This window comes from Pan troglodytes, chromosome 5 (assembly GCF_028858775.2).
Source record: "Pan troglodytes isolate AG18354 chromosome 5, NHGRI_mPanTro3-v2.0_pri, whole genome shotgun sequence".
Lineage (NCBI taxonomy): Eukaryota > Metazoa > Chordata > Mammalia > Primates > Hominidae > Pan > Pan troglodytes.
In genome coordinates, this window is record NC_072403.2 from 63,856,943 (window position 1) to 63,872,698 (window position 15,756).

The 15,756-nt window shown below is 39.5% G+C and overlaps 1 non-coding gene and 1 pseudogene across 1 annotated transcript; one reads left to right on the forward strand and one right to left on the reverse strand.

Annotated features, from left to right (window-relative positions):
- Positions 1-15,756, reverse strand: part of LOC735678 (beta-glucuronidase-like) — a 469,528-nt pseudogene that overhangs the window by 253,917 nt on the left and 199,855 nt on the right.
- On the forward strand, positions 8,737-8,809 carry TRNAA-AGC (transfer RNA alanine (anticodon AGC)). The gene has a single exon. It is a non-coding gene; the product is annotated as a tRNA-Ala (tRNA).

The following is a 15,756-nucleotide window of genomic DNA, read 5'->3' on the forward strand; positions in this document are numbered from 1 at the left end:
GGTACAGTAATTCACAGTGAATAAAACACAGATGTTCTCACCTTTGTGATACTACGTCATAGTTGCAAGGAGTGGGGAGAAACAGACAGGAAGCAAAGAAGAAAAATAAACAAGAAGTCATGTGATGATATCTACTGGGAGGGACTCATTAGGCAGTAAAGGACTCGGCAGTGTGGAGGTGACACATTCAGTTTTCAGTAGAAGAGTCAGGGAAGTTGTCACCTTGAAGCTATCATTTAGCTTCCCTTTCTTTCAATCTTCTTTCTTTACATGGGAAATAAGGATTGTGGGATATTTTTGGGTGGATCACAGCACCTAGAGATGGATCTGATCAATAAGAACTGCTCAGTAAGCATTAGCTACTCCTTCGGTTGCCTTCCCCCTGTGGAGTGCTGGCCTCTTGGATTGAGCTTGCATCATAGGTGTTCAGTAGGAGCTTGCTTAGTGGATTTATAGGTTGAGGTTAGAACCCACTGGAATTCTCTTCCTGGAAAGAACAGGCTTCTCTTTAAGGTTTCATACAGACCCTGGTTGAGGAAAGAGCCCTAAATTGCTTGAAAAATTGAATGCTCTATGGGCAAAGCAAGAAGCCCTCCTATGGAAGGGCATCATTTGGGCATATATCAGGGTCTCAGTAAAAACATGAGTGCTCAGGAAGTCAAGATGGTTAAGCAGAGAATCTGACCAGAATGTTCATGGTGCAAAGAAATAATCTTGTTGGGGGTAGGATTACAACAACTGGGGAATTAGAATACAGGCTAAATGAGATTCAAAAATAATACAGCAAGAATCAGGCACAAATCCTTTACTACTACATTCTTTTGTACAAATCCATTTTGCCTAGAAAATCGTACCTTACTATACATCCCTATTGTGTTTCTCCACCATCTATTTTACTTTTTAAACTTTATTTCATTTTTGTCATCACAGAAGCTTGTTGCTACAAAATAAATGAGCAAATCAGCCAATGGCAACAAAACTGCACTGATCTCTCTCCTTAGACCTTCAGAACATCTTCCTTAAAGGTGAACAATACTCCACGTTCAAGGACTTTTTCAGCACTATGTGCTAGAAACTATACTGACTGTTTATTAACTTTTATGTAAGTTGGTCGATATAGTTTCTCAGCTTCCCCAAGTATTATTACCACAGTATTATAGATGACACTGAAGCTCAGAGCAGTTAAACCATTTTCCTCAGATCACATAACTTTAAAGAGGGAAACCAGATATGGGAAGCAGATTTCTTTCTAAATGAAAAAATCATGAGCTCTTGCTTTCACTTAGCACATAGTCTCATCATCTGTTTTCTTCACAGCAGCTCACGAATGTAACATTCATTCATTTACCAAATACAGATAAATGAGTGGATTTATTCTTGCATTCATCAGATACTAATTCAAAATCGCTTCTGTGTCTGCTACACTGTGCTCAAGACTTCCCAGTGCCTTTGTCTCCTCTCCCTCAAATTTCTCCACCCAATGTCTTGACAAATACTGTAGATTCTTCCTGCATAACCTCTCCAGAATCTTTTCCTTCTGTTATCCATGCTACAGTGTTTATGGAGGATGTTTTCTTCACCTATGAAGTGCGATGGGGGCTGAAGCTGCAGAAAGACTCATGCTGTTCACCTCAGGAGCTGACACAGTAAATGTGGATAAACCTCAATCCTTTAATATCTTTATGACTTCTTTCCCAGTTACCCCAGCGAATTTACAGATTGAGGTTAAAACCACAACAGGATTATCTTCCTGGAAAGAATAGGCTTCCCTTTAAGGTTTCACATAGATACTGGGTGAGGAAAGAGCCCTAAATTGCTTGAAAAATTGAATGCTCTTTGGGCAAAGCAGGAAGCCTTGCTATGGAAGAGCATCATTTGAACATAAATCAGAGTCTCAGTACAAACAGAGTGCTCAGGACATCAAGATGGTTAACCAGAGAGCCTGGCCAGAATATCTGCAGTGGAGAGAAACGATCTTGTTGGGAGAAGGATGACAATAATTAGGGACTTAGAATAAAGGCTAAAAATGATTCAAAGCGAATGCAAAAAGAATCAGGCACACATCCTTTACTATACTCTGTTGTGCAAATCTCACCTTACTGTGTGTTTGTATTCTATTCCTCCACAATCTTTATTTTATTTTATTTTTATGTTCACAGAGATTTGTTGGTGCCAACTAAATGAGCCCAACAGCCAGTGACAACAGAACTGCACTAAAAAAAGTCCCTCATCAGCTCTTGAGAGCAGGCTCCTTAAAGGTGAACAATATTCCACATACAAGGACTTTTTCAGCACCATGCATTAGAAATGGAAGTGAATGTTTATTATTTTTTGTATAAGTTGGTTGATACGGCTTTTCAGCTTCCCTCAGTATCATTATCCAAATTTTGTAGATGACACTAAAGCTCAGAGGAGTTAAACCATTTTCCTCAAATCACATAGCTTTAAATAGGAAAACCAGATATGAAAAGCAGATTTTTTTCTAAATTAAAAAAAAACAAAAACTTGAGCTCTTGCTTTACCCTAGCACATAGTCTCACCATCTGTTTTCTCCATGCCAGGTCATTCCTGTAACATTCATTCACATAACAAATACAAATAAATGAGTGGATTGATTCATCAGCTATTAATTCAGAATCTCTTTTGTGTCTACCACACTAGGCTCAAGACTTCCCCGTGTCTTTGTCTCCTCTCCCTCAAATCTCTCCACCCAATGTCTTGACAAATACTGTAGATCCTTCCTGCACAACATCACCAGAATGTTTTTCTTTCTTTTCATTCACCTCTGTCATCATCCATGCTGTGGTGTTTATGGAGGATGTATTCTGCAGCAGGAAGTGTGATGGGCACTGACGCTGCAGAAAGACTCCTGCTGTCCACCTCGGGAGCTGACACGATAAATGCGGGTAAACCTCAATCCTTTAATATCTTCATGACTTCTTTCTCTTTCTCTTCAATTTCTATTTTCTCATGTTCAAGCTCTGACATTCAAAACTAAACACCTTTCTCTAACATGTTGCTTTAATTATTTAAGCATTCTGCCTGGGATTTTTTCAATTACTCTTGGGAGTTTTCATAAAACTCTCCCAACATATCTCCAAGTGGCCAGGCTTTTCAATTACTGCTTCCCTCCATGTGTATTTCACACACACACACACACACACACACACACAGCACTTAAATTGAACAGGTTTATTTCTTCACACAGGAATTCCTACAAACAGCCCGTTTTCTCCACCATATGTGCACTCCTTCTCTGCATAGCTGGATTTTGATTCTTACACTCTAATATTTTACATATTCTTACACTCTGATATGATCTTGTCTCTTATTCTTTATGGCTCTGCTCTGTAATTTTGTTGTTGTTGTTCTGAGATATAGTTGGACATGTAACTTGTACATGACACACCTTAGCAAGGAGGCAGCCTATATCTCAGATGCAAGTGAAAGAAGCACTCTCCAGGGGTTTCCTAAGGTAGTGGTCAGCACGCTGGCTTCATTCCTGAAAGGGCCTAGTTATGAAAACAACAGGAGCTTTTTGCCTTCCAGAAATCTGTACCATCTCAAAATCCCCAGAGTCTCAGCTACAAGGAACAAGTGATAATACTATCTCACTTTTATAAACACACACACACAACACACACACACAAAATCATTTAATCATTTTTAATTATTTAATCATTTTTTAAAAATCAGTGACACTTTAGATGGGCAGGTCTAGGCAGGGCCTCCTTTCCTGGAATGTGCCTTTTTCTGTCCCGGAATACCCTAAACTTGACATTTTGGCAGTGTGAGTTTTCCCTTTTTGACTTTCTCCTTGTTCCCTTTCCTCTTCCTTCTTTGCAGAGAATGAGTAGCCACTGCACCTTGCCCTGGGCCATCAGTGAGAAGATCTGCTCTTAGTAGAGCCCTGCTTTCCCGCTGAAGGCCCTGAAATCCCCTGTGTTCCAGGCCACCCACTAAGGATCAATAAAGCTCCCCTGATGTGGGGGAATCAGCTCAAGTGGTAGAGCGCTTGCTTAGCATGCAAGAGGTAGTGGGATCGATGCCCACATTCTCCAAACTTTATTATTTAGACCCTGGGTCTCCAAACACTCAGGTCTCCAAACCCAAGTCAGAGAACAAGATGCTGCTTTGGTTCAAGACGTAGGAGCAGCAACAATACAGGGCTGGTGACGGCTCCCTCCTGGCATTCAGTATAGTGTAGATCTACCGTGTAATTAATTTTCTGCTTCTTTGAGGAGCTGTGAAACCAAGGGACATAAACAATTGCTCTTTTCTCCCTGTTTCTGCCTGTAGCTTGAATGTGAGGCAACTGTGAAAAGTGCAGGGCAGAGCCACCTGGGTAATACAGCCCTGGCTTTCTGGTGAGAGGACTGAAACCAGGATGTGTCAAGTAACTAGAATGTGCCTGGACAGATACTGTAGAAAGCAAACACATAAAGTTGTTCATGAGCTTGTGGACGCACCTGCCAGCTGTGAATAAGTAGCCCTAATTCCAAACAACTTACCTAAAAAGAGCCTGAGGACTGAACTGAACAATGGTCCACTTTCCAGTCCTCACTGACCACTGGTTGCACACACTCCAGAGATCTCTCAACCGCAGTGTCAAGGCTTTCAAATAGAGTTATCTGTGAAACAACAACACATGGAAGTCTGTTTGGTACTTGGAGCTTAAATACAAGGCAATTGTGTGCCTGCAAAAACAAAAATATCAATATTATCCTTAAGATTTCAACAAGACACAGTGTCTCATCACATAATCCAAAGAAGTCCAGGTTACAAGCCCCAAAATATTCAGCATTATGAAAAACCAGGGAGATCTTAATTCACATGGCAAAGAGAATCCTTGAATAACAATATTGAGAGGACACATATGTCAAAATCATCTGACACACACATTAAAGCAGTTATTATAACAATGCTCCTAGAATTACGGGATAGCATTCATGAAGTGAATGGAAAGTTGGAAAGTCTCACCAAATATTTGGAATATGTAAACACCAATTTAAACTTAAGAATTAAAAAAAGTATTAACCAAAACTCTTAGGGGAAATAAAAAGCTTAATTGGATGATCTCAATAGCAGTATGCAGAAGACTAAGGAAAAAGTCAATGAACTTGAAAACGGAACAAGAATACCTACAGAATCTGACCTATAGAAAGAAAGGAGGATTTTATTGTCCCTGAACAGACGCTCAGGGACAAATAAAAAATAACAAATCTAACATTCACATTATTGTAATCTGGAAACATTCACATTATTGTAAGAGGACAAAGAGGTCTTTGTGGGATAAAACTGTGAAGAATTAATGGCTGAAAATATATCAAATTTCTCAAAAGATATAAACCAGATTTTTAAAGTTCAGTAAATGTCAAGCAGGATAAACCAAAAGAAACCCATTGCAAGACATATCGTAATCAAACTGCGGAAAATCAAGAAAACACAAAACAATTTTGAAAGAAGCCAAAGGGAAATGAAAGATAAAATACCAAATGAATGATTGTAGATTTCTCATCTGGAACCCAGGAGCCAGAAAAAAATGTCATAACATTCAGTAAATACCAAAGGAAAAATACATTATCAATCCAGAATGGTATGTGGAGCAAAAGTATCTTCCAGACTTAAAGGCAAATAAATACATTCTCATTGGAAGGTAAATAAATACATTCTCAGTCCTAGCAAAACTGCTGGAAAAGAATTAGCAAAGCTTTGAGATAAGAAAAGTGATACCAGAAGGAAACTTAGAACATCATCAATGAAGGAACAAAAGCAGAAATAGAAAATGTCTGGGTAGCCATAACAGACTATTATTCTTCTCTTGAGTTCCTTAAGGTATGTTTGATGGTTGAAAGCAAAAATTGTAACTTTATCTGATGCAGTTGTCATTGTATCTAGATGTACTACATACATAAGATAAAAGGGTAAATGTAATGGGACTAACTCTTGATGAAGTTTCTATATTCAACTTGAATGGTAAAATATTGATTCTAAGTATACTGTGAAAAGTTATATATGTATATGGTAATCCCTAGACCACTTACCAACCAGATTGAAATAAACCAAAACAAGATAGACAGAGGAACATAAAAGAATTAAAACAAAGGGAAAAAAGGTTAATAAATTATTAAATAGTAGATCTATCTAAAAACTTATCTATAATAACATTATATGTAAATTATCTAAATGCATTAAGTAAAAACTAGAGATCATCAGAATGTGTTAAAAATAAATATGCTGACTAAAGAAAGCCACCTGCAATACACTTATAAATAAGAATAAAAGTTATAGAGCAGATTGAAAGAAAAGAGTGGGAAAAGATACCTCATGCAAGCATTAATCAAAGACAGCTGTGGTGTATATATATAAAATCAGACAAAGTAGATTTGAAAGCAGAGAAACTTTTCAGGAATAATGAGGCCTCCTAAATAATTATGATTGTCAATTTTTCAGGAGAATATTGTCCCAAATGTATATGAGGACACAGAGCTTCAAAACTCATAAACAAAATTGGATACGCCAAGTAAAAATAGAAAAATCCAGTTACAGTTGCAGTCATTAACACTCCTCTCTCAGTAATTGGAAGATTTAGTAGAACACAAATCAACAGACATACTGGAGAATTGAACCATGCCATCCAGTAATGGACCTATCAATTTCATAATGCAAAATAAAAATTCAGGTAGAAAGCAAAGACAAAAATTAAAAGAAAAGCAAGATCATGTTATAATGAGAAAATTAAGAGTAGTCCAGCATATAGAAGGGTGCTAATATTGAAAGAGTTTGAAATAGTGACTTAGTTATTTTGAAACATTTTTGAAGGCATTATTTAGCTGGAAATGACAGAAAGACTGAAAATGGTGAATCTGGAGGTGGATCTTCCCTTGTCCATATTTATCTTGTCTTCGTTTGAGGTCTGGGGTGTCTGTACTTCCTCTGAATTACCTGATCTTACTACAGTGTCTGGCACAGAGCATCTCCCCAGTGAATATGTACTAAATGAGTAGAAAGTAATTGATTGATAGATTCAAAAGAGTTGTGCAAGAATAATGTTCATTATTTGACTAATCACTGAATGTGGTGTTTGAAGGAAGACAATGAATCAAAGTTGACTTGAAAGGTAAGCCCAAGGCCAGACATGGTGGCTCATTTCTGTAATCCCAGCACTTTGGGAGGCCGAGATCAGTGGATCCCTTGACACCAGGAGTTTGAGACCAGCCTAGGCAACACAGTGAAAACCTGTCTCTACAAAAAATACAAAAATTAGCCGGGTGTGGTGGTATGCATCTGTAGTTCCAGCTACTCAGGAGGCTGAGGTGGGAGGATCGCTTGAACTCAGGAGGAGGAGGTTGCAGTGAACAGAGAACGCACCGGTACCTGGACAACAAAGTGAGACCCTGTCATAAAATAAAATAGTTAAACCCAGGCCAGGAGGGGTGGCTCATGCCTGTAATCCCAGCACTTTGGAAGGCCAAGGTAGGCTGATCACGTGACTTCAGGAGGTTGAGACCAGCCTGGCCAACATGGTGAAACCCCGTCTCTACTAAAAATACAAAAATTAGCCAAGCGTGGTGGCAGGCACCTGTAGTCCCAGCTACTCTGGAGGCTGAGACAGGAGAATTACTAGAACCCGGGAGGCAGAGGTTGCAGTGAGCCAAGATCTTACCATTGCACTGCAGCCTGGGCGACAGAGTGACACTCTGTCGAAAAAAAAAAAAAAAAAGTTAAGCCCAAAAAGTAAGTAAGGAAGACGTTTGGAATTAGATATTTGTTGTATGAATGAATGGGCTAAAGTGCAAAAGAACGGGCAGAATAACTGAGCTGGTACAGAGGGAAAAAATCACATTTAAAATCTAAAAATATCTGCTTCTTAGTTCAGGCTTTCCCACTTAGCAGCTTTGGCACCTTGGGAACACTTAACTTATCTGAGCCTCTATTACTTCTAAAAAGTGCATAAAGTGCAGACTAAGACATAGTTTTTTTGGCAAAATTCAGTCAGACTACATCAAGTAAACTCCCTAAGTCTCCTAGTATAATTCATGGCACAAAAAATTGGGGAAAAAACAGGGAGGATATGATTATAAGTTCAGTTTATGTTTTTTGTTGAGTGAATGTCTCCAGTCATAGAGATGCAAGTGTAGATACACAGTAAGATTAGTATGAATGGGAGACACCTTGGAAGGCTATTTCTTCCTTCCTTCATTCAGTTGGTCACTCAGTGAACTATCATGAATTGAGCACCGCCTCTGTTTCTTATCAACAAAGGAGACTGCGGAAAAGAAGAGTGACTAAGATCTCTGAAGAAGGGAAAAGCTAGATGACTGGGCCACAAGAGGAAAAAAAGCAGCAAGACAGTTACAATTGTTTCTGGTCCCACTTTTATAAACACACACACACACACAATCATTTAATCATTTTTAAGTATTTAATCATTTTTTAAAAATCTGTGATGCTTTACCTGGGCATGTCTAGGCAGGTCCTCCTTTGCTGGGACGTGCCCTTTTCTGTCCCGGAATACTCTAAACTTGACATTTTGGCAGCGTGAAGTTTTCCCGTTTTGACTTTCTCCTTGTTCCCTTTTCTCCTCCTTCTTTGCAGAGAATGAGTAGCCACTGCTGTTTGCCCTGGCTCATCAATGAGAAGATCTGCTCTTAGAGCCCTGCTTTCCTGCTGAAGGCCCTGAAATCACCTGTGTTCCAGGCCACCCGCTAACAATAAATAATGCTCCCCTGATGTGGGGAATTAGCTCAAGTGGTAGAGCGCTTGCTTAGCATGCAAGAGGTAGTGGGATCGATGCCCACATTCTCCAAGCTTTATTATTTAGACATCGTGTCTCCAAACACTCAGGTCTCCAAACCCAAGTTAGTGTCTGAGAACAGGATGCTGCTTTGGTTCAAGACGTAGGCGCAGCAATAATAGAGGGCTGGTGATGGCTCCCTCTTGGCATTCAGTATAGTGTAGATCTACCATGTAATTAATTCTCTGTTTCTTTGAGGAGCTGTGAAACCAAGGGACATATACAACTGCTCTTTTCTCCCTGTTTCTACCTGTAGCTTTGTCCTAAATGTGAGACAATTATGAAAAGTGCAGGGCAGAGCCACTTGGGTAAATACAGCCTCGGCTTTCTGCTCAGGGGACAGAGTTTGAGGCACTGCAGAGGAACCAGCCAAAGTATGAGACCCATATGTTGAGAGTGACAGAGTGTAAAGTTCAAAACAATCAAAATATTTAAAGATTTATCATGGGTCTTGATGACATGATGGTATCTCTCTACTCTCTGGACTTATTATGTGTGGTAATAAATTTACTTTTTAAAAGCCAGTTGAGTGTTTTTAATGTTGTGGGGCTATTGCTAAGAGTTTCCTGAGTTTTTTCTAGTAATGTAGAGATCTTTATGCTAAATATTTCGTAAAGAAGTTTGGTGGGTTTTGTGTTCTAAATCCTAATCACTGGCATTAACTCAAACCAGCCATATAAAAGGTATGAAAAATGTCTGTCTGGCGTGCACTTGGTTCACTGAGCTTTTGCTTTCCTGCCAGCAAATTAGACATTCTCCTCACTTAGGAGGCCAACTTCTCAGCCACTGGCTCCAGCCTAGCCCTATGGTCTGTCAGTGGCTTTAGATTTAATTGACACATGCCCAGCCCCAACTCTCTCCTGCCTTAAGGATATAAGAGCCATTGTGAGCCGCAAAGTTATTATATCCGAGAACCCAGAAAACCACTTTTGTATATAGCAGTCCTCTGTTTTTTCATTTAAACCTATGGGTTGGAATAGCATAGGATCATACACCTGTGAGCCTACCTGTTTTACAAGTTAAAACTTTTTCCTGATTCTTGCAAGCATTTTTTCTCACTCAACCCTACATGCATGTGTGCAGAATTTTAAGGTAAAATTAGTTTTTGTAGACACTGAATGTGCTGCCCTCAAGGAATATTACAATGGAGTAGGGAAGACAGTTGAGCAAACAGCTGTTTACAATTCTGATAAAAGTCACAATTGAGATGAATACTCTGTACACTAAAAGTACAGAAAGGAACACTACTCTTGAGAATGAGTAGCCTGATAGGATTTGCCAGTGTTTCTGTTATTTCATTTGTTCATACCGGTCCCTGACACCTGGTTTCCTTTTCAAGCAACAAAATCCTAAAATCTCCATCATCTGCTGCTTTCACGTTCCTCACCACTGAGGTCAAGGACCCGAGGCTGGCAGGAAATTGAACTAATGACACTTCAAGAAGACCATGAATCTTTTCATTTTTTTCAGCTGGAAAGCTGAGAGCAGACAAATGGCAGGGAGGCCAAGTGCTATCAACCACATTTAGAAATTTTATTTAATCTGCACATCTTTATTTGGTAGAAAGTTTTACAAATAAAATTTAACACAAAACAATTTTTTTGAAAAACCATGTTGACTTAAGCAGAGCCAATGATGCAAAGCATAATGTATCAGAAGATTCCTGATTCAACTGCTAGCTTGAAGTCGCCCCCTCCTTGTGTTCTGGAAAGATGGGGTGTTGTTTATCATCCACATATCAAAAAGTAAACAGAAAGCAGTATTTCCGAAACCTTTTCTTTATAAGGAGATCTTCATAAAACTTGCATTATTACTCTTGTTGGATCATAACACACCTGAGAAAGATTGGGTGGAGGAAGGTGAAGAAGGCTGGAAAAGATTTACAAGGGAATAAATCAAGAATCTGGTACAAATTGACTAATGGTATCTTCTGCATCAGCCCATTTCGAGTGAAAAGTCCCCCGTTTTAGAACTTTTGGCTCTTCGTTTTAATGCTCCCTCCTGAGAATTAACAAAAATTTTGATTACTCTGGGCACGCTACCTGATTAGCCCTGCTCCGCAAGGAGCAGTTATATATATATATAATCACACACACACACACACACACACACACACACACACAGACACACACATTTTTCAGGGAATCCTGCCTAATTTCTTCCGAAGTTCAGCTGTCTCAGTTCACACCAAACAAGTTACACGATTTCATAACGGATAGAGGACAGAAGCTTAAGGAGGGAGGGCCGAATGCACCGGGAACCCTAGTCAAGTGTAGGAAATCATCACGAGCGAGGCGAAGCAGGTCGCGGGAGACGAGACCTTCACTCAGGAACGGGGACGATGTGAATCGTGTTTCTATCGAGTGGCCGGGTTGGGACCGGGTTGGGATCAGCCAGGAGGAGGTAGCCGCACAAGGCTTAGCTGGGTCTCCCGCGCAGACATCTCCTGGACAGCGACCCAGCGCCGCGCAGGCGCTCACGGCCCGGCTCCAGGGCTGCGGGTGGCGAGTCCCTTGCCTGCCCGGCGCTCGCCCTCGGGAAGGACGGACGCCTCGCGACGGCCGCGGACGCACCAGCGCAAGTGGTTCCTTGGAATCTCCCCATGTAATTCCACATGAGATTAAATTTTTTAAAGCGCCTCATACTCGTGACCCATGGGTCAATGCCATCTAGCGACCATTCAGTGGCTGAATCCTCAGACAGACACTCAGCATCCCCAGAGCCTAGGGGCATGCCATATGCCCCCACATAAAGATTTGTTGAATGAATGAAGGTGTCTAACTCCATTGTCTTGCCCTATTAAAGATGTATACTTTCTCTGCCTAGACCATTATGGTAATACCCTGACCTTCCTCATGATCTTTGCACTCAATTCTCAACTCTGTGCCCTATTGGAATGGTACTGAAATGCAAATTCAGTTACAGTCTCTCCTAAATTCATTTACCAGCAAACTTTGCTTACAGTGCTTAAACATTTTATCCTGACATTCAAAGCCCTTCATAAAAAGCTGGCCTCTCTCGCAGCTTTACTCCTGGAATTCAATCCTATGCACACTCTCAGAAAACAAAATCATTGTTAATTCACCTTCAAAACCTGTTGTTTTATTCTTCTGAGACTTTGCAAATACCTTTGAGCAAGGCATCTGGATAGCTCCTCATTTTTAAATGTAACTGTGGATACCACCTTGAGTGGAGATGGAAAGAAAAGGGAAGCTGAAGGATAATGGATTGTAAAAATTCATGCTTTCTCATTCTTGTCTGGTTGGATAATCAGTGCCTAGAAAGGAGTCAAAGAAGGTTTTCTTTATATATCTTCTAAATAACACAAAACCTAGCTCCGCATTAAAGCCTTAGAATTAGTTTCTGGGATTAATTTAAAAAGCAGTAGACTTCAGACTGTCATATTCAGATTCCCACAGATGTTGCAGCCACAATGCAGAATACTAACCACTATAGGATCATGACAGGCCACTGGGAAAAGCTGATGACTTCTATTTATTACAAATTTGTCATGCCAATTGCCTTTTCATCAAACCAGTAAGAGCTCAAAAGGGCATACTTTATGATTACAAAGTAGAAATAACTTTGCAAAATCTTCATGGGTAGACGAATCTTGCTTATTTTCACCTGTGGCTAATTATCTTGCTCATTCCAGAAAACCAGAAAGGCTCACAGCTTGCCATCTTATCTTGGTTTAAGAATTCTTTTTGAACTTACCCTGTGAAAGAAAACACACAGAAGAAAGCTTTCCCTCTGCATGTCACTGATTTCTGAACAGGAAAATACAAGAAAAGTATTATCATAACTGTAGACACTGGGTATAAACTGGGGGATCTAGATTGTCAGCTTTTCAAGAAGCTTATATTCTAGGGGAGAGATAGAAAATAAAACAATAATTTAATATGTTTTCCAATTTATTAAAAATTTTATTTAAAAGATGGAGAGAGAGACAGGACATTGATTCAGCTGGAGAGGTCAAAGAAGGGCTCTCTGAGACAGTGACATTTGAGTTGTGGCCTCAGTGTTGAAAATGAGTCCACTGTTCTGGGTCTGGAGCAAAAGTGGCGGAGTTCAGAGGCTGACAGCTGGGGTCTGGGCCTCTGCGGGCAGCCAGAAGACGAGCCAATAGAGTACCCCACTTACCAGACTGACGGCAGAGCCAAATATGAAAATGTTCTTTTTTCTCAAGCCTCGAGACTGCACACCAAAGTCCCAAGCAATCAAGGAAACTCCATTTCCAGTTCCTTGGTGTCTCTAAGGCATAGGCTCAAAGTGAAGCAGACTTTTCCTGAGGTGAAATGCAGAGACAGTCCCACTGCTCAGCTCAGTGTGGATCATGACCTTCCTGCCCTTCCCTTCTAGCTCACCCTCACCAGATTCTGAGGACTGATGAGGAAGGAATTGCTTTACAGCATTTTCTGCTGAGCATTTATTGCATGATTAGGTCAATCTCCAGCTCACTGGGCACTTACAGAAAAAAAATCTACCAGGTTTCATGTGTGACCTTGAAAAATGTCCTCATTTCTTCTGTTTGTAATTTAGTAGGTTATCCAGAGGAATTTTCCCTGGATGTTATTACATTAAACAGTGGACAGAGTACTGCAAAGGTGAGGCCCAAGGCAGATGGAAATAACCACAGTTAACTGCCTGCTGCCACATACACCCTATTCCTGATCTGCCTGTGAGACTTTTTTCTAAGGATTTAGTTTATGCCAAATGTTTCATTCCCTGACTCTGGCTTTCTCTCTGTCTGTCATCTCCAGTGTCAGATATCAGCCTTTCTTATTTTTGAGGCTAAATCTCCACATAAATCTCAGTCTCAATTAGCAAAAAGCTCTTCCCATCACCACTAAAATAACCTTATTTTGGGCCCAGAGTATGGGGAATGGATGTCTGCTCCAACCCTCTGTAATGCAGCCTGCATTCTCTTGGTTTTCTTTACCTTTTACAGTCCTTTACTTGGAGTGTTAGTGAAATAATTGCCAAGCCCAACCTGTACATGCCCAATGAAGAAAGAACCAAAAACCCGAACATCCATTACTATCTACATTTGAACCTCTGAATAAGTGGAATAGTTCTTCTATTTATCAGACATTAATTCAGAATGTCTTTTGTGTCTGCCACCCAGGTTCAAAACTCCCAATTGCCCTTGACTTCTCCTCCCTCAAATCTTTATACTTAGGGTTTTTATAGATACTGTAGAGCCTTCTTATACAACCTCTCCAGAATATTCTTTTCTCATTTGTCTGTTCCTTCATCCATTCTACAACATTTATTTAGAGTGTATTTTGAATTAGGCGCTGATGATGAAGAAAGACTCATGCTGTTGACCTCAGGATCTGACAGAATAAATGAGGATGAACCTGGATCCTTAATTTTTTAAATAATTTATTTCGCTTTCTCTCCAATTCCAACCTCTTTAAAATTCACAACTAAAATCCTCTTCCTAAAATGTTACTTCGATTACATAAGCCACCCGCCTGGAGTTAATCCTCTCCTCAATATATCTGCAAATGTCTAGGCTTTCCCAACACTATTTCCATCAATACGCATTTTACAAACATACACACACACCCCCACCAATTAAATAGGTATGTCCCACATACACACTAAAAGATTTCTATACCATCACTGTTCTTTCTGTCCTGTGTGCCATCTTCATCTTCATTTCTCAGCTATATCTATTTTTATTTCTCTTTATTATGGCCTTGCCCCTTGCCACCTTCCTGTAATACATTTCTGGTTTTTTGCTATTCACTTATATGGTATGGTTATGTGACTACATATGAAATACATGAACAGGGATTGAAATTTAAGTTGTTACAAGTTTAAAATAGCCGGTTATAATTATATAATTATAAAATGTTTTAGGTAAACCTCACGATAACCACGAGACAAAAACCTATAGTAAATCCACAAAAGATAAAGAGAAACAAATAACAGCATACTACCACAGAAAATAATTGAATCACCAATCAAAACAGCAAGAGAGGAAGAAAGGAACAAAAAACCCTAAAAAACAACCAGAAAATACTTAACAAAATGTCAATACTACGTCCTTAACTGCCAATAATTGCCATCATGTAAATGGATTAAATTCTTCAATATAAAGATATAGAATGGCTAACTGGATTTTAAAAAATATATCCCAAAAAAGACCCAACTATATGCTGCCTACAAGAAATTCACCTCACCTTTAAGGACACACAGATTGAAAGTGAAGAGATGGGAAAAGACATTCTCTGCAAATGGAAACGAAAAGAGAGCAGATATACTTATATCAGATAAAGTAGACAAAGTCAAAAATTGTGAAAAGAGAGAAAGGGGTCTTTATATTACGATAAAAAGGTCGATTCATCAACAGGATATAACAATTATCAATTTATATGCACCCAACATTGGAGCACCTAAATATGGAAAGCAAATATTCATAGATCTGAAGAAAGAGATAGACTGCAATAGAATAATATGAGGGGACTTCAGTCCCCCACTTTCAACTATGAACAGATCATTCAGAGAGAAAATCAATAGAAAATATTGGACTTGATATATGCGTTAGACTAAATGGACCTAACAGACATATACAGAATATTCCACCCAACAACAGTAGAATGTCACTTCTATTTAACATGGTGCTGGAAGTCCTAGCCAGAATACACATTCTGGTCAGGTGCACGTGAAACACTCTCCAGGACAGGCCATATATAAGGCCACAACATGAGTCTTAACAAATTTGAGAAGACTGAAATCATATCAAGTATCCTTTCTGACCACAATGGCATGAAACAAGAAATCAACAACAGGAGGAATTTTTGAAAATTCACAACTATGTGGAAATTAAACAACATGCTCCTGAACAACCAATGGGTCAAAGAACAAATCATAAGGGAAATTGAAAAATTACTTTGGGACAAATCAAAATGGAAATACAATATACCAAAATTTACAGGATACAAGAG